The following is an 18,801-nucleotide window of genomic DNA, read 5'->3' as shown; positions in this document are numbered from 1 at the left end:
CTGTAACAGTAGTGGACTCACCAACATTAAGGGCATTTAAATGGTCATTGGATAAACATATGGATGATATTGGAATAGTTAGATGGGCTTTAGATTGGTTTCACAGGTTGGTGCAACATCGAGGGCCGAAGGGCCTGTACTGCGCTGTAATGTTCTATGTTCTGTCTTGGTCTTGTGACCCTCCTCTTATGTTTTGAGTGCTGTACCCCTTTGATTTTATCGTATCTCAAGTTTGCTGTGGGATTATTAATAAAATTTGATCATATTGAAACTGAAGGTTTGGTAAATACGCCATAGTTTATAAATTGGGAATTAAAAATAAAACCACCTTTCTGTTACGGATGGATGGTGAAAAGGGAAACCCGTTTATCTGTTTAAATTAAATCCCCTCCTGTCCGTGACAAACACCAGCATGATGCACCTTTTTCTGGCCATCATAAGGTGGGTGCAATGTTGATATTTGCAATTCAGTGACAACTCCACAGTATCACTTCAAGTTAGAAAACTGAATTCAGAGAATTTACGCTGTGGCAACTGAACTGCAGAGTGAACTTTTAACAGTTATGGAAGTGTTGTTGCCTTCAGAGTATTACACTAGGAACTAGTTTTAAATCTGTGAAACCACATCATCCGAATAACCAATCTTTTCTTTCTTAACTGTTGAGACCGTCCTCATGTGTGCGGAACTTGGCTATCAGTCTCTGTTCAGCGACTCTGCGCTGTCGTGTGTCGTGAAGGCCGCCTTGGAGAATGCTTACCCGAAGGTCAGAGGCTGAATGCCCGTGACCACTGAAGTGTTCGCCAACAGGAAGGGAACAGCGCTGTTCCGCACACATGAGGACGGTCTCAACAGGGATCTTGGGTTCATGTCGCACTATCTGTAACCCCCGTGACTTGCCTGGGTTTGCAAAACCTCACTTACTGTACTGTCTGGAGACAATACACATCTCTTTAAACTGTGATCAGTGCTCCTTCCACTCACATTATCAGCCACTTCAGGTCTTGAACAGCAGGTTAGGTGTAAAGATTCGCATTCTAATCAGTAATCTCTAAACTGTCTGTGCTTTATATGCTCTGTCTGAGGCCAGAACTCTCCATTCACCTGACGAAGAGGGTGTCCCTCAAAAGCTTGTGAGTATATTATCAAATAAATAGGTTGGACTAAAACCTGGTGTTGTCAGACTTTTTACTGTGTTTACGCCAGTCCAACGCCGGCATACCCACTTCATGGCAGGACACAAGGCTCAAAGTCCTTCTTGGGGAATGCAGCCAAAGCATCGGGTCACTGACTTGGTTCAGTGTATGCTGCCCTTTTTCTCTAGAACCTAGCTTGTCTCAGCTGAATGTGGTGATAATTTTAATAGAAGTGTTAGGAGATCTCTGTAAAATCAGTTATTAATAGGCACAAAGTAATTTTAATACAGCAGGTGACAACTCGCTGTATATCCTAGCTGTAAACATTTGGCATACTGAATCAACAGATGTGCCATACAAGGCACTTTTTTAAGACTGGGTTAAAATATGGGCGGCACGGTGACACAGTGGTTAGCAGTGCTGCCTCACAGCGCCAGGGACCTAGGTTCGATTTCCAGCTTGCGTCTGTGTGGATGTGCATGTTCTCCCCTTGTCTGCGTGGGTTTCCTCTGGGTGCTCTGGTTTCCTCTCACAGTCCAAAAGATGTGCAGGTTAAGTGGATTGGCCATGCTAAATTCTCCCTCAGTGTACCCAAACAGGCGCTGGAGTGTGACGACTGGGGGGATTTTTCACAGTAACTTCATTGTGACACTAATAAATAAACTTCAATCTTTAAAATTAGCTACTATTGCAGTTTAATGGAGAAGAATGACTTTATTTAGGGGATGTGGGAGTTAGTCATAGAGATTAACAGCATGGAAACAGGCCCTTCAGCCCAACTTGTCCATGCCACCCTTTTTTTAAACTCAAGCTAGTCCTAATTGCCCGCATTTGGCCCATATCCCTCTACACGTATCTTATCCATGTAACTGTCTAAACACTTTTTAAAAGACAGAATTGTACTCGCCTCTACTACTACCTCTGGCAGCTTGTTCCGGATACTCACCACCCTCTGTGTGAAAAAAATTGCTCCTCTGGACACTTTTGTATCTCTCCCATCTCACCTCATCTCAAGAGTTATCTTGCCGGGAAAGGGTGGACAGGCTGGGCCTGTATCTACTGGGGTTTAGAAGATTGAGAGGTGATCTTTTTGAAGTATGAAGCTCCCAAGCAAGTTTGAGAGGATAGATGTTCCCTGTGTGGGAGAGACTGAAACTAAAGGACGTGTCTCCCATTTAACATGGAGATTAGGTAAATAATTTTTTTGTTGAGGGTCGTGAGTCTTTGGAACTTACTTCCCCAGGAAGTGGTGGAGGCAGGGCATTGAAAATTTTTAAGGCAGAGGTAGCTTGACTAATAAGGGAGGCAAAGGTTATCCGGGGGTAGGCGAAATGTGGATCTGAGGCTACAATCAGGTCAGGCATGATATTGAATGGCAGAGCAGGCCCAAAGAGCCTACGCCTGTCTCATGTGATTCTTAATCAAAGGATTTTTTTCCTTTTGTCTGGTGCACACATAATGGGCTGAATGGCCTCTTTCTATGGCTTTATAGATAGGTGCAGCTCCAGCAACGCTTAAGAGACTTGACCCTATCCCAGACTAAACAGTTTGCTTGATTGGCACCCCTTCCACAAGCATTCACTCCCTCCACTGCTGGCGATCAGTGGCAGCAGGTACTATCTACAAGATCCATTACAGTAACTTAGCGAGGCTCCTACGGCAGCACCTTCCAAATGCATGACTGCTACTGTCTAGAAGGACAACAAATAGAGATGTGGGAACGCCACCAGCCGCAAATTTCCCTCCAAACCTCAACCATGCTGATTGGAAATGTATCTTCCCTTTTCCTTCCATGTTGCTGGGTCTAAATCCTGGAACTCCCTTCCTAATAGCATTGTGGGCACGTACACCTCAGGGACTAGAGCGGTTCTAGAAGACAGCTCACCGCCACCTTCTTGAGAGCAACTAGGAAAGGGTAATAAATGCTGGCCTGGTCAGTGGTGCCCACTTCCCATAAACAAATTTTTAAAAACCTTCCATTTTATGCATCCAGAAAGCAAATGAGCAGCCTTTGGCGGAACTCTTGAGATATATCCAGACCTTTGTGTGGACTCATTGCCAAGCATTGCTTTGGTTCGTTCATAGTGACATTAAGAGTAATCTGTATGCAGAAAGCAGCAGATAAAGGGCTACAGGCTTTCTATTTTGTTTTGTTTGGTTGGTGTTTTTTGGAACACATTCAGGAACATAATGAAGCTGATGTAAATAAAGCGCACCCAGGAGTTCGAAAAGAACGTCGAACAAGACGGGATCTGTAAAGTTGCCCCAAAAGTATACCCACTTCCACACCTCTTCTCCAGAGAGCAACCATTCCACTACCGAGCTAAATACTGTATTCTATTTTTAAAAACACAATCCAACAAACTTTCATCGATATGTTGGAGCTTCAGGGTGGCCTTAGAACCTTCTCAAGGTCTTTGGCTGCAGACTAAAGAGGCTAGTGCTGTTTGGCAGGTAAATGTGAAATTGGTGCTGGAGTTTGCTTTCAGGGTGGCCCAGTAGCAATACTTTGAACTCCAAGTGGTGTAATGTAAAAGAATACATTCTGCTGACGTGAGCAGAAAGAAAATCTCTAGACAAAGCAGTAAGTAAGCTAACTCAGCAGGTTCCCATTTGTACTCGGGTCACGTGTGTTTAATGTTATTTCCCTCCCTGGTTCCTCTTGATAATGTGAGGTCTGAAGAAAGGTTGCCTGGACTGGAAACGTTAACTTTATTTTTTTTCTCTCCATAGATGCTGCCAGGTTTGCTGAGTTTTTCCAGCATTTTCTGTTTTTGTTTCCGATTCCAGCCTCCACAGTATTATCAAGGCTTCTGTTGATTTATTTGTTCACAGGATGTGGGTATCGCTGGCTGGGCCAGCAATTCATGCCCATCCCTAATTGTCCTTGAGAAGGTGGTGATGAGCTACCCTCTCGAACATACATGTGGCGTAGGTACATCCGTAGTGCTGTTAGGGAGAGAGTTCCAGGATTTTGACCCAGTGATAGTGAAGTTTGCTGCCCTTCCCCTCATTGCTGGCAGAGGTTGTGTGTCAGAAGGAGCATCTTTTAGATGGTACACAGTGTTGTAACTGTTGTGTCAGTGGCAGATGTAGTATAAGAGTCTGGCACATATAGGATTAATATGGGGCTTAATATAGTACATTGCACAGATGTGAGAGAACACATGACCTGCACCCAGGGTCAGTTCAATGTTGGCCAGAGCTGTGTGTAGCAGCAAGCATGGAGACAGCTGTTTATTTGTAAATGGTTCGAAGAGTTGATGAAGATTTATAGTTAACTTGTTTCAGACTACAAAGACTTCATCAAAGCTTATTCAGATGTAACTAACGCCCCACAACAGTGAAAGGAGTGACTATTTGAGGTGGTGGATGGGTTTGCCAATAGTTTAGATGAAGTAGGGTGGGAGGAGGTTTGGGTAGAGCATAAATACCAGCACAAATCAGTTGGGTGGAATGGCCTTTGCTGTAAGGTGAATGTGGTGGCGTTTAACTTGTGTACTCTACATCCCAATCTTATGATCCTTCTCAGTGTGTTCTGAGTGAATGGCCAGAATGAAAGAGAAGGCTGCTTATTGGGAACTGCTTGGAAGCATTGGAAACTGTGAAGAGGACAGTGTCAAACTTCAGAAGGACAGAGACAAGTTGGTGGATTGACAGGTGGCAGATGAAGTTCAATGCGGAAAAGTTTGAGGTGATGCATTTTGGCAGGAAGAACGTGGAGAGGCAATACAAAATAATGGATAAAATTCTAGAAGGGAGGGAGGAGCAGAGGCACCTGGGTGTATATGTGCATAAATCATTGGTGGTGTCAGGACTGATGGAGAGAGCAGTTAATAAAGTATTCAGTATTCTGAGCTTCATTAATAGGGACATTGAGTATGAGAGTTAGGGAGTTCAGCTGAATTTACACAAGACCTCAGCTGTGTAAAATTCTGGGTGCCACGCTACAGGAAGGATGTGGACACATTGGTTTACAAAACTAGTTCCAGGGATGAGAAACTTCAATTATGAGGATAAATTGAAGAGGTTGGGACTATTCTCTTTGTAGGGAATAAGGCTAAGAGGAGATTTGATAGAGATGTTCAAAATCATGAGGGGGTTGGACAGAGTGGATTGGGAGAAACTGTTGTGTTTATAAAAGGATCGAGAATGAGAAGCACGGATTTAAACTGATCAGCAAAACAAGCAAATGTGATGCGTGGAAAAGTGTTTTTGGGTCTGGACTGCTCTGCACGGAAGTGTGACGGGGGCAGGTCCAATCGAGCCATGCAAGAGGGCATTGGGTGATTAATGTGCAGGGGTAGGGGGACAGGCAGAGGAATGGCACTAAACCGTGATACTCATTTGGAGAGTCGGTGCTGACACGATGGACGAAATGGCCTCCTTCCGCACTTTAACAATTCTGTGATTCTGCAAAGTTGTTTTAGTGGAAGAGCACATTAATTGCACCCTTTCACTCACAATGTGGTCATGGTGGGTACATATCTGGGGGGTGATATTGCCAGGTTTTCAGCCTCTTCTTCATTTAAAGTTAGGAGCGAGATTTTCCAGGCCCTTAATTGAAGGATCAGTTGCAAGGGGACATAGGTTCGAGGTGAGGGGCAGGAGGTTGAGGGGAGAATGTGAGGAAGAATGTTTTTACTCAGAGGGAGGTGAAGGTCTGAAATGCGCTGCCTGGGAGGGTGGTGGAGGAGGGATGCCTCACATCCTTTAAAAAGTATCTGGATGGCTTTTCCTAACATTCATGGGCCATGTGCTGGCAGATGGGATTAGGTGGGAGTTCAGGAGTTTGTAATGCGTTGGCTTGGGCTCAGTGGGTCTGCACTCTGTGATTCTACCTCATTCAGCTTTTTCTTATTTTCTGAGAGATTTCTGTCTCCCCCCACCCCCTGACATTTCTCTATGCACTTAACTGCTCAGTCTCTAAGTTTTCTACTGCTAACATTTTATTATATTGCATTCATCCTCCATGTTAGCTGAATCTATCAGCTTGGTATCATCTGTAAATTGGGATATTTAGTTACTTGTTCTGAAATGTAATTTATTCATGTGAATTGTGAATAACAATGGTCCCAACATTGATCCTGGTGAAACTCTGCTTTCTATCACCATCAATCGGAGTAACTATCCTTTACCCTGCTCTCTCAGCTTTCTATATTTTAGCCAATTCCAGTCAGCTATTTGGCCTGACTCCAAATGACTTCATGGCCGTGTTTTTACCAGTTTGCCCAGCCCATAGATGGATGGAGCGAGCTGGTAAAATTGTGTGAGAGCCAACATACCAGGGATCACGCTCAATTTCTTGGCTCTCACAATCTTACCGGCACCGGATTTCCAGCGCGGTCAGCCTCTTACCCACTTCCGGCCAGAGGCTGCATAAATTATTTAAATTTATTGAAATATTCATTTGCATATTTTTTGCAAGCCCGGTGCTCACTTGCCTTTATGTCCTCACTGGGAGTGATTGTCTCCAGCGAGGGAAACACCTTCTCCCCATGAACGGGGAGCAGTCGTGTTGGCCTCACCGGTAGAATCAGAGGCCATTGAAGGTGCCTGCAGAGGTCGAGAGCAGGGAGGGCTGCCCGTTGGGCAGTGCCAGCCTGACGCCTTGCCGCTGCCAGCCTGGCACCTTGGCAATGCCCACCAGGCATGCCAGCAACGGGGACGAGTCTATTGGGACTGGACCAATAATGGAGGGGTCTGGAGGGAGCAGGGCCATGCCGGGGTGGCCCAGTCGGGAATGAAGGGGTGGCTCACTGTGCGCATTGCCTGTGATCAGCGGAGGGAGGGAGGGGGGGTGCCTACTGCACACTCTTGCAGAGATCATGGGGTGGAGTGGGGGTGATCGGTCTGGTGGTGGGGGTAGTGTTGGGGGTGATTATTTTCTGGTGGTGTGGGACTCCCCAAATCAGCTCCAGGTCTCCGGAGTTGTGGGGAGGAGGGGCTGGGTTGAGACTGGCTGCAGCAGCAGATGCCTGACAAAGCTCTGTCTTTCTCTGTCAGGCCTCTGCTATTGGAATTGCACATGTGCAGCCACAGATCTGCCCATGTGTAATAGCTCCCTTTGTTGCCTGATCAGGCTGGCTGGTGTGTTAAGTCCCACCCACTGCCTCCAGTAGTTAGAAATAGTCTTGTTCATTTTTCAAGTACAATGGGCAGGATCTTATAACCTCGCTTGAGCAAGACCGGAAATTCCTGCCTGAAGTTAGTGGACATTTCTTTTGCCCGCCTTTTGCCCTGCCGATTCCGTGGTAGGCTGGGTGGTAGAATTCCTATGTATGTGCATAAGGTTAGGAGTAAAATCTCACCCAAAAAACGGATCTGCAACTCTCCAATCTTCACACAAGCTGGGCACTTTGAATTTTTCTTGTAAAATTTCGCCCAATAGCTTTGTCGTGGGCGCACCATGTGCTATTTTATCAAAGGCTCTTTGAAAATCTAAAGATAGGACATCTACCACATTTTCTTTATCTACTCTTTTATAAACTCATCAAAAGAAATTCAGCCTGTTTAATTAAACGTGACTTAGCATTTTGTAATCCATGCTGCCTATTTAATTATTTTTACCTCTGGATGATTTTACTATTTTACTACTTAATTATTTTTCTACTAGATCTAGGCATTCCAATACTCTCCCTCTGAACAATACTAAATTAGGAGCTAGAGACTGATTGGTTAATCTTCTAACCACTTCCTCAAATTTGAAGTCTGATCCTTTTGTGAGATAAAGACTGACATTGCATTAGATTTTTTGATTTTTTTTGTGCGTGTAGCTGGCTTTGAATAATTTGTGTGGATCAATACCCCAGCCCAATCACTCCTCCAGAGCTCCCAGTCTCTCACCATTTATTAAACACAAGCTGTTTCTCTCCAATCCAGAATGAATGACCTTGTGTTACCCCAGCTTGAACTTCACTTGCCATAATTTCTCCCCATTTGCTTGCGTTGTCCAGATCCACCTTCCAATTTCTATCTGCTATTCACACAATTTGTTGAGCCTGCTAACGTGGTTTCAACAGCAGTCCCGGAGATACGAGTGTGTTGGAGGAATGGTGTGCAATGCATTCGCATGACAAGAGAATTAGATTCAGCTTGTTTATTAGTGCTCCCTGCGGACGTTCAAGACTATGTTCTGTTACATTTTAATGATGGTTGCGTTTGGTAGACGTTTTCTGTCAATGCTTAACATGATCACATCAAGGAAAGGTCAAAGGCCAATTGTCCATGAGGCTTTGAAATTCCCATGAATTTATGTTCCATCTCTGTCTCCGGACAGTCAGGGAATTTGCAAGGGCCGCTGGACTGCACTATGCTAAAGCCCCCTGTCATTTGATTCACTGCCTGAATCCAGTGTGGATTTCAGCACTGCGGCGCTGCTCACTGGAAAGTTGCGGAGAAGCTCACCGTGTTTCTAAGACTTGGGTGCTGAGTGCTTGGGATGGGAGCAGGGATGCTTGCCCAAGGCTGGGTAACCCAGGAATGTGGAGGTCCAGCCGAATTTAACAACAGGACCTCGTTAAAAATGTGTTGCTCTATTTCCTGCCCGACGTTTGACCAGATTGAGCAGCTAAATGGCTTCTCTGGAGAGCTTCTGCTACAAGGCAGCTGCCAGGATTTGCCAGGCCTGGTCCCTGGTCTTAAAACAATGTCAGTAAAGAAATTACTCTCTGGGTCCAACATCTCCCTCTTCTCTCTAGCTTCTATGCTTCTCAAACCATAGGCAGCCCAATTTGCAGATCCAAATCAGTGATAAAACCTGTGGCTCTGAACCTTGTTTACTGCTGACGTGCCTCCTACTGTTTACTAAAATAACCCCAAACCCACTGCGGATAAACCAGAGGAACTTACTGTTCTTCTTACTGTTTGCAGTAAGCTGGTGGATGGTTTTTTTCCATTAATACTTTAAACCAGCCATAAAATCCATAGAATCCCGACAGTGTTGATGGAGGCCATTCGGCTCATCAAGTCTGCACCGACCACAATCCTACCCAAGCCCCTCTGACATTATCACACAAGTGGGAAAGTGGAACTGATCCACTTCAGATCAGCCATGATCTTATTGAATGGCAGGGCAGGCTCGAAGGGCTAGATGGCCTACTCTTGCTCCTATTTCTTGTGTTCTTATGTTCCTTATGTTCTTAAGGCTAGGAATTGGGGTTAAAATTGCCTCCTTGTGTAACAACACTTGTTCTTGATGGCATAGTGGCACAGTGGTTCGCACCGCTGTCTCATAGCACTAGGGATCTGGGTGACTGTCTGGAATTTGCACATTCTCCCTGTGTCTGTGTGGGTTTCCACTGGGTGCTCTGGTTTCCTCCCCCAGTCCAAACATGTGCAGGTTGGGTGAATTGGCCATGCTAAATTGTCCCGTGGTGCCCCAAGATATGTATGTGAGAAGGATTAGCCATGGAGTCACGGGGATAGGGTGGGGGAAAGGACCTGGGTAATATACTCTGTTAGAGAGAGTCGGTGCAGACTCAAGGGGCCAAATGGTCTCCTTACCCCACACATTTACCCTGTTAATCCCCCCTGACACTAAGGGGCCATGGCCAATCCATCAAACCCGCATCTTTGGATTGTGGGAGGAAACCCACACAGACACTGAGAGAATGTGAACACACAACACAGACAGTGACCTAAGGTCTGAATTGAAGCAGAATTGGTGCTGTGAGGCAGCAGTGCTAACCACTATGCCACCATGACACCCTACAGTGAGAGGCAAGGCAGGATATTGCAGAAGCTCAGAGACAAATTTTTAATTCCTCTCATGGGGGGAAGTGCCAGAGGACTGGAGGATGGTTAATGTGGCTCCACTTTTCAGGAAGGGTGGTAGAGATGAACCAGGGAACTAAAGACTGGTGAATCGCAGGTCACTGATAGGGAAACTATTGGAGAAAATTCTGAAAGAGCGAATTAATCTCCACTTGGCAAGGCATGGGTTAATTAGCGATAGTCAGCATGGCATTGTCAGAGGGAGGTCATGCCTGACAAATTTGGTGGGATTTTTGAAAATGTGATTGGGTGTGTGGATGAGGAAAGTTGATGTAGTTTATATGGATTTTAGCAAAGCTTTGATAATGTCCCACATGGGGGGCTGACTGAGAAGGTTAAAGTGCATGGAATTCAGGGTGTTTTACTCGCCGGTTGGAGCTGCAGTGAACGAGGTGGTTAAGGCAGGTAACTCACGAGTGTGAGCAAAACCGGTTGATGACATTGTGATTCGTACAAAAAAAGTGCTCATTGACTTCTCGCCTATCTTGGGTGAGCTCCCAATCGTACCCATTTATTTTTGCCAGTATGATGGGATTGGGTGTGAAAATGGGTGCCATTCCCGCTAGTCGGCTCAGTCCCACCTTTACAATCTTAACTTGCTGAAAAATGGGCATGATGAAGTGGTAAAATTGCGCCGATTGTCTTCCATCTGTGTCCCAAAATGCAAATTCCATCACACAATTTCTGTATTCTGGTTCAAAAATGAATTGGGCACACCCTCTGGGTACGTGGAAATACAACACTCCCCCCTCAGCACCATTCCTCTTAAAAACTTTCAGTATCTTCCACACTTCAACTCGTTCTGAGCCAAACCTACTACAGTTATTAAAAAACAGATTTTTCACTTTGCAACTCCCATATTGAGATTTTTTATATGGATTGTTAGCATAATGTTACTCAAACAGTTTACATCCAGGATAAACTGAAACGATTTTGATCATTGCAGTATGCAGGGACGGAGATGCACTTTGGGTTGTTACGATTGGAACCGTGTCAGATTAATTACCTGTGGCAGTAGGGTTATATTCTGTTTCCCTACTAAAACCTGTGGGAATACAAACTTGTAATCCTTTTAAACTTTCTAATCCTGTTTAAATTTAAGTTTATTTATTAGTGTCACAAGTAGGCTGACATTAACACTGCAATGAAGTTACTGTAAAAATCCCCTGGACACCACACTCTGGCCTCTGTTTGGGTACACTGAGGGAGAATTTAGCATGGCCAATGCTAAATTCATCAAACTAGCATGTCATTCAGACTGGGAGGAAACCCACTGAGGCATGGGGAGAATGTGCAGACTCCATACAGACAGACAGGAAAATGGGCAGTTGAAATTGAATATAGAACAATGTGAAATGATTTTAGATAAACATATGGATGATATTGGAGTAGTGTAGGTTAGATAGGCTTTAGATTAGTTTCACAGGTTGACGCAACATTGAGGGCCGAAGGGCCTGTACAGCGCTGTAATGTTCTATGTTCTGCACTGTAGGTATTCTATGATTGACGATTGAGCTAGTTCTTCATTTTGTTAAAGATCATGACGATATATAGTGTTACAGTCTATTTATAGTGCAGAGGGAAGTGTGTGAGGGGGTTGATGACGGGTAGTTAATTCAATTGGCTGGATGATTAGTGTATGGCTCAGGATAATATCAACAATAGGGGTTTGCTTCTTGTTCTGGCTGAGGGAGATCTGCCTCCTCACCTTGCCCCTGAGAGTGGGAGGCACTGGAAGACCACCGCTGACCAAAAACTAACCACTCTGGATGAAGCATAAATGGCAATTTTTTGTGTTCATTTGTGGGACATGGGTGTCGCTGGCTGGCCAGCATTTATTGCCCATCCCTAGTTGCATGAGGGCAGTTGAGAGTCAGCCATGTTGCTGTGGCTCTGGAGTAGGTAAGGGCAGCAGAATTCCTTCCCTAGTGGACATTAATGAATCAGATGGGTTTTTCCGACAATTGATAATGGTTTCATTAAACTTTTAATTCCACATTGTTTCAATTGAATTCAAATCCCACCATCTGCCGTGGCGGGATTCGAACCCGGGTCCCCAAAACATTAGCTGAGTTTCTGGGTTAATAGTCATGATGATGACAATGACAGTAAGGACAGGCTATTCGGCCTACCACATCCAAGCCAGTGTTTAGACGCCACACAATTGTCCGACAGCTCATTTGGTTTAATATCAGGCCTGAATAATTCCTCTGCTATTGATACCACCTCAGCAAAGTTTGAAAAAGGAGCATCCACCTTGGGAAAGCTGACAACCCAGCCTCAAAATATCTCCTTAAAAGCCGGGAGCTCAAAATACAAGGTGCCTTGTGTCACGGCGACTAAGTTAAATGAATTTTATGACAGAGGATTCCAGGCTTTCTGAACCCTCTGAAGATTTGACTGAATGACTGTAACACAACGCACTCACGTGCATAATCATGCCAGGAACGTGACTCGCTGATCAGTCAGTACATTCTTCAACAGCATTCCTTCAAATTACAAATCAAAATGACACTCGACTTGCCAAGAATGGCTGCTAGGCAACCTTTCAAAAAAAAATGTTGTCAGCTTTCAGAAATATAAATCTGCGCCACCTGATTAAAGCTGAAGTTAACAATAAAGAAAGTAAGTTGGCGGGGTGATGGAAAGAAATTCTGCCTGGGTGAGTCTAAGTGCTATTTGGTACAGGGAGTGAATGTGTGACTCTGAAGGTAATGGTGAACATGGATTGACTGACTATTACAGAACTGGTAATGATCAGGAACCTATTGTAAGCAGTACCTTACCCTGTTCAGTTGTAAGTCAACTAAATTGGCTGTGGTTGTCTGGGTGAATAAAAAAAAAAGCCTGTCCTCAGCATTAAGTTTAAAGTTTATTTATTAATGTCACAAGTAGGCTTGCAATAACACCGCAATGAAGTTACTGTGAAAAAGTCGCCAGCCTCCAGAGCCTGTTTGGGGACACTGAGAGAGAATTTTGCATGACCAATGCACCTAACCAGCACAGCTTTCAGATTGTGGGAGGAAATTAGAGCAAACAGAGGGAACCCATGCAGACATGGGGAGAATGTGCAGATTCTGCACAGACAGAGACCCAAGCTGGGAATCGAACCTGGGTTCCTGGCGCTGTAAGGTAGTAGTGCTGACCACTGTGCCACTGTGCTTTGTAACAATAAATAGTCATTTGCAGAAAAAGTTGAAATGGTCGCTACGAGAGGACACAGATTTAAGGTGCGGGGAGGCAAGTACAGAGGTGATGTTAGGGGTAAGTTTTTCACTCAGAGGGTGATGAGTGAATGGAATCGGCTGCCGTCAGTGGTGGTGGAGGCGAACTCGCTGGGGTCTTTTAAAAGACTTCTGGATGAGTATATGGGATTTAATGGGATTGGGGGTTATAGATAGGTCTATGGATTGGTAAGTATAGATGTGATCGGCGCAACTCGTGGGCCGAAGGGCCTGTTTGTGCTGTAGTGTTCTATGTTCTATGTTCTATTTCCGAATCAAACCATTGTGATACAGATGCCAGTTATCATCCTCTGTCTTCTGTCATCAAGCCAATTTGGTATCCATTTAGATACCTCACCCTGGATCCCGTGAGATTTAACCATATGCAACAACTTACCACATGGTACCTTGTCAAAGACCTTGCTCGAGTCCATGTAGACAACATCAACAGCATTGCCCCCATCTACCTTCTTGGTTATCCCTTCAAAAAACTCAATCAAATTTGTGAAACTTGATTTTCCGCTCACAAAGCTGACTGTTCCTAATCAGTCCTTGTGTCTCTAAATGCCTGTAGATCCTGTCTGTCAGAATACCTTCCAACAACTTACCCACTACAGACGTTAGGCTCAACCGGTCTGTAGTTCCCAGGCTTTTCCCTGCAGCCTTCTTAAATAAAGGCTCATTTATTTAACATTTGCTACCCTCCAATCTTCAGGCACCTCAACTGTAGCTGTTGATGATTCAAATATCTCTGCTAGGGAACCCACAATTTCCTCCCTAGCCTCCCACAATGTCCTGGGATACATTTGATCACGTCCTGGGGATTTATCTATCTTGATGTGCTTTCAGACTCTCAGTGCATCCTTCTCTGTAATATGTACATTCCTCATTCCAAAAGTAAACACCATTTATTTTTCTAAGTTCCCTAACATCCATGCCTTTCTCAACAGTAAATATCGATGAGAAATATTTATTTAGGATCCCACCCATCTCTTGTGGATCCTCACTAGATGACTTTGTTGATCCTTTAGAGGCCCTGCTCTGCCGCTGGTTACTCTTTTGTCCTTTATATATTTGTAGAAGCTCTTTGGATTCTCCTTTGCCTTATCTGCCAAAGCAATTTCATGTCTCCTTTTCACCCTCCTGATTTATCTCTTAACTCTACTCTTACACCCCCTATACTCTTCAAGGGATTCACTTAATCTCAGCTGCCAATGCATGTCATGTACCTCCTTCTTCTTTTTGACCAGGTCATCCAGGGTTCCCTACTTCTGCCAGGCTTGCCCTTCACTCTAAGAGGAATGTGCTTACCCTGAACCCTGGTTAACACACTTCTGAAAGCCTCCCACTTACTTGATGTCCCTTTGCCTGCCAACAGACTCCCCCAATCAACTTTTGAAAATTTTATTAATGCCTGTGTAGATGTTGTAAGCTCTCATCTGTTAAAATTTTGAAAGGTTCTTGGGTTGACAATCACATCTGAGCAATAAATAGTGAAGTGGCTGCAAAGAACATGAGAATGTTCCGGGAAGGTTTAATCTCGCATTTGATTATGAGCAGCTGGAGTGTTCTACAATGTCTTATTATCAGATCGCACGGTGGTTAGCACTACTGCCTCACAGCGTCAGGGAACTGGGTTCAATTCCCGGCTTGGGTCACTGTCTGTGCGGAGTCTGCGTGTTCTCTCTGGGTCTGTGTGGGATTCCTCTGTGTGCCCCAGTTTCCTCGCACAGCCCGAAAGCCATGCTGGTTAGGTGCATTGGCCATGCTAAATTCTCCCTCAGTGTACCCGAACAGGTGACGGAGTGTGGCGACAAGGGGATTTTCACAGTAATTTCATTGCAGTGTTAATGTAAACCTATGTGTGACACTAATAAATAACCCTTAAGAACGTTGTCACCTGTTTAACAAGTTTTCGGTAAGACCCATCTCTCGTTTTTGTCCTCTATTTGGTCCAAAGGCATCCTGAGCATTGATTCTAATGATAACAAAAACAGAAGATGCTGAGAAATCTCAGAGAGTCTGACAGTATCTGTGGAGAGAGAATAGAGACAACGTTTCAAATCAGAATGATCCTTCATGAATAAGGAGACTGGCTATTCTGTCTAATGTGAATATTCTGCTCTGCTATGGTTCATCCTTGTTTTATTCGTCAACTCGATGTGCCAACATTTATTGTCCAACCCTAAATCTGACTTTATAGCGACACACCTAACCTGTTGGCCTTCAATCCTGCTCCCCCACCCACCATCCCCCATCCTCCACCCTGGCCTATCTCCCACTGTGGTGCTGTGCCAAGAGGGACTGAAGAACTGTCAATCTATCTGATCAACAACACTTCCATCTGCAGATGGAAGTCCTACCAGTTGCCAATGAATATTGATTTGAGCATAAAATGGCAGCTGGTCTGTCGGAGTCACTGGGTCGAACCCCTGCTATGTGTAGCATGGTGGCACAGTGGTTAACACTGCTGCCTCGCAGCGCCTGGGACCCAGGTTCAATTCCTGGCTTGGGTCACTGTCTGTATGGAGTCTGCACGTTCTCCCCGTGTCTGCGTGGGTTTCCTCCGGGTGCTCCAGTTTCCTCTCACAGTCCAAAGATGTGGGGGTTAGCTGGATTGGCCATGATAAATTCCCCTTAGTATCAGGGGGATTCAACAGAATAAATATGTGGGGCTACAGGAATAGGGCCTGGGTGGGATTGTTGGTGGTGCAGATGCGATGGGCTGAATAGTCTCCTTCTGCAGTGTAGGGATTCTATGATTTATCTTAAAAATTTGGGCCTAGATGTTGTCTAAACACCTGTCAAGGCATTTGAAATGAATCCAACAGGAAGGACCTAAGCTATTTAGTTGAATAACTTGTCAGTACAATAGACAATGAAATTTGACTCCGATGCCCCATAAGGTGCCAGTAATAAATGTTTGGAAGATTACATTCTATTGGATTTTCAAAGGACTGCTAGAAATAACAGGAAGCAGAACATCTTCACTGTACAAACACTCATTTCCAGTCCTTATCCAATATTTATCTCAAAATTAAACAGAGGGCTCTGTGATACTTCTGGTTTTCGATTCTTAGTCCTAACTAGTCATAACCGAGAAAGCCCACCAATGCCTCTACTTTCTCAGAAGACTAAGAAAATTCGGCATGTCCTCTACAATTATCAACTTTTACAGATGCACCATAGAAAGATACAAAACTCTGAGGTCATGTACCAACTGACTCAAGAACAGATTCTTCCCTATAGCCATCAGACTTTTGAATGGACCTACCTAACACGAAGTTAATCTTTCCCTACACTCTATCTATGACTGTAACACTATACTCTCTCCTTTCCTTCTCTATGAATGGTATGCTTTGTCTGTATAGCACGCAAGAAACAATACTTTTCACTGTATACTAATACATGTGACAATAATAAATCAAATCAAAGTACATTGCCTTGGAGAGTCCAACAACAACTTGTATTTATGTAGCACCTTCAATTTAGTAAAATATCCCAAGGGAGAGGCGAGGGCCAAGAGGTATTATCGCCTGACTATTCATCCAGAAACTCAGCTAATGTTACGAGGACGTGGGTTCGAATCCTGCCCCAGCAAATGGTGGAATTTGAATTCAATTTTTAAAAATCTGGAATTAAGAATCTGCTGATGACCACAAACCCATTGTCGATTGTTGGAAATACCTACCTGGTTCACTGATGCCCTTTAGGGAAGAAAATCTATCATCCTTAGCTGGTCAGATCCACAGCAATGTGGTTGATTCTCAACTGCCCTTGGGCAACTAGGGATGGGCAATAAATGCTGGCCAGCCAGCGACACTAGGGTGAATGGGATCAGAGGTTATGAGAAGAAAGCTGGATTAGGCTACTGAGTTGCACAATCAACCATGATTATAATGAATGGCAGAGCAGGCTCGAAGGGTCAAATGGCCTCCTCCTGCTCCTATCTTTTATGTTTCTATGCTTAAGGTGCACTTAATTGCTGGAGCAATTACAAACAGGAATTCTCAAGAATTGGAAGAGTTGAGATGGTGCAGGGGTAGGGGCAGGAAGAGAAGCAAGTGACACGCTGGCTATGATTAGGTAGATATGAATGAAACTCGGTGTGTACCATCCACCTGGATGACAGTGGAGTTGTGTTGGAGAAGAATGGTATGATCTGTAGTATTAGAAGCTGCTGAAAGGATGGATATTTTACCTTTTGGATGCTATTTGTAACTTTGATAGGAGCCATTTTGGTAATCTGGCAGGCTCTGAAACCTAATTGAAGAGATTCAAGCGGCAATTTCTTAATTGCTTTCACCAGTTTCTGAAAGGAATCCATTTCTGAAGTAAAGAGAAAAAAGAACAAACTGATTAAAGCTGTAAGCAAAGACTTGAAATGTTCTAAAAATGCAATTTGAGCTTCAAATGTTGGGTAGAATGAATCTCCATCTGTAACTACACAACTGAGCTTACTGGGAAACACAACATGTAAAAGTAAAATATTGAAACACATCCACTTTCGTTATGTAATTAAGTTTGTCAACCTTCCCATTTAGACCTACATTAGATCTTTTGGTAGGCTGAAGAATAACAATCTTCTGGTTTTATTAACAATGGTTCTTTTTTTATCACCTGAATGAATTGTGGTTTGTGATGAGTCAGGCTTACACCGACAAGTACTCCCATGAAAGATTTTTTTGTCCTGCTCTTTTATTGACAGATCTACATGACCTCTTGTGCACTCTATCACCTGCTCCTCTCTCCCGCCCTCGCAATCCCAAGCTCTTTCAAAACATTTCACCTCTTCACAACTACATTGAAGCATTCTTGGCCAACTTGATGAGGCAAGATTTTGCCTGAATTAACAGGCACTATTAATTCACCGAGAAATGAATTCAAGCCCTTTGCCAGGCTGGAGTACTGTCTAGACATCCCCAAACTTGTATTTTGGTGTTTTGATTGGGCCTCTGTTTGGCTGGACAAGTTGAACTTTTTATTCATTTCATAGTCATAAGTAGCATACAGTACAGAGGTAAATCACCTCTTCTGGGATGTGTGTATTGCTGGCTAGGCCAGCTTTTAGCGCCCTTAAGAAGTTGGTGGTGAGCCTCCTTCTTGAACTGTTGCAACCCATGTGGTGTAGATACTTCCGTAGTGCTGCTTAGAAGGAACTTCCACATAATGAAGAAACGGTGATACAGTCCCTCATCAGGATGGTGTGTGATCAGGAGGGGAACTTGCAGGTAGCAACTGCTGCCCTTGTTCTCCTAGATGGTGAAGATTAGGAAGGTGCTGTTGAGTGAACATTGGCAAGTTGCTACAGTGCATCTGGTACACTGAGGTCGCTGCCTTGTATGGTGGTGGGGAAGAGGGGATGTTTAATGTCAGGCATGGGCAGTTGATAGAGCAGCTGCTTTGTCCTGGGTGGTGTCGAACTTTGTGAATGCTGTTGAAGTTGCGCTCATCCAGGCAAGTGGAGAATATTCCGTCACACGCCTGACTTGTAGATGGTGGACAGGCTTTGGGGAGTCAAGAGGTGAATTACTTGCAGCAAGATAGCTGACCTAATAAAATTTCAAGGTCATTTGCGAGGAAAATATCCATTTGGTACCCAAACAGCAGCCGATAAAATCCGAGGAAAGCAGAAGGATCCCTAAGTTTATGCTACTTTCTTTCAATT

The 18,801-nt window shown here is 44.3% G+C and overlaps 1 protein-coding gene across 3 annotated transcripts in view; it reads left to right on the top strand.

Moving 5' to 3' along the window:
- The window catches only part of pstpip2 (proline-serine-threonine phosphatase interacting protein 2), a 115,188-nt gene that overhangs the window by 9,897 nt on the left and 86,490 nt on the right, over positions 1–18,801 (top strand). The window contains exon 1 of one of the 3 annotated variants that reach the window (XM_080203202.1): positions 12,468–12,534. The exons of the other annotated variants lie outside the window; for them this stretch is intronic. The gene's annotated coding sequence lies outside the window, so the exon portion shown is untranslated. Of the gene's footprint in view, positions 1–12,467; positions 12,535–18,801 lie in introns of those variants that run through there. 3 annotated transcript variants of the gene reach the window in all.

The sequence above is a fragment of the Carcharhinus amblyrhynchos genome, chromosome 1, assembly GCF_965287045.1.
Source record: "Carcharhinus amblyrhynchos chromosome 1, sCarAmb.v2.hapA, whole genome shotgun sequence".
NCBI classification, from domain to species: domain Eukaryota; kingdom Metazoa; phylum Chordata; class Chondrichthyes; order Carcharhiniformes; family Carcharhinidae; genus Carcharhinus; species Carcharhinus amblyrhynchos.
Note: the sequence above shows the minus strand (reverse complement) of the source record. Positions and strands in the feature narration are given on the sequence as shown.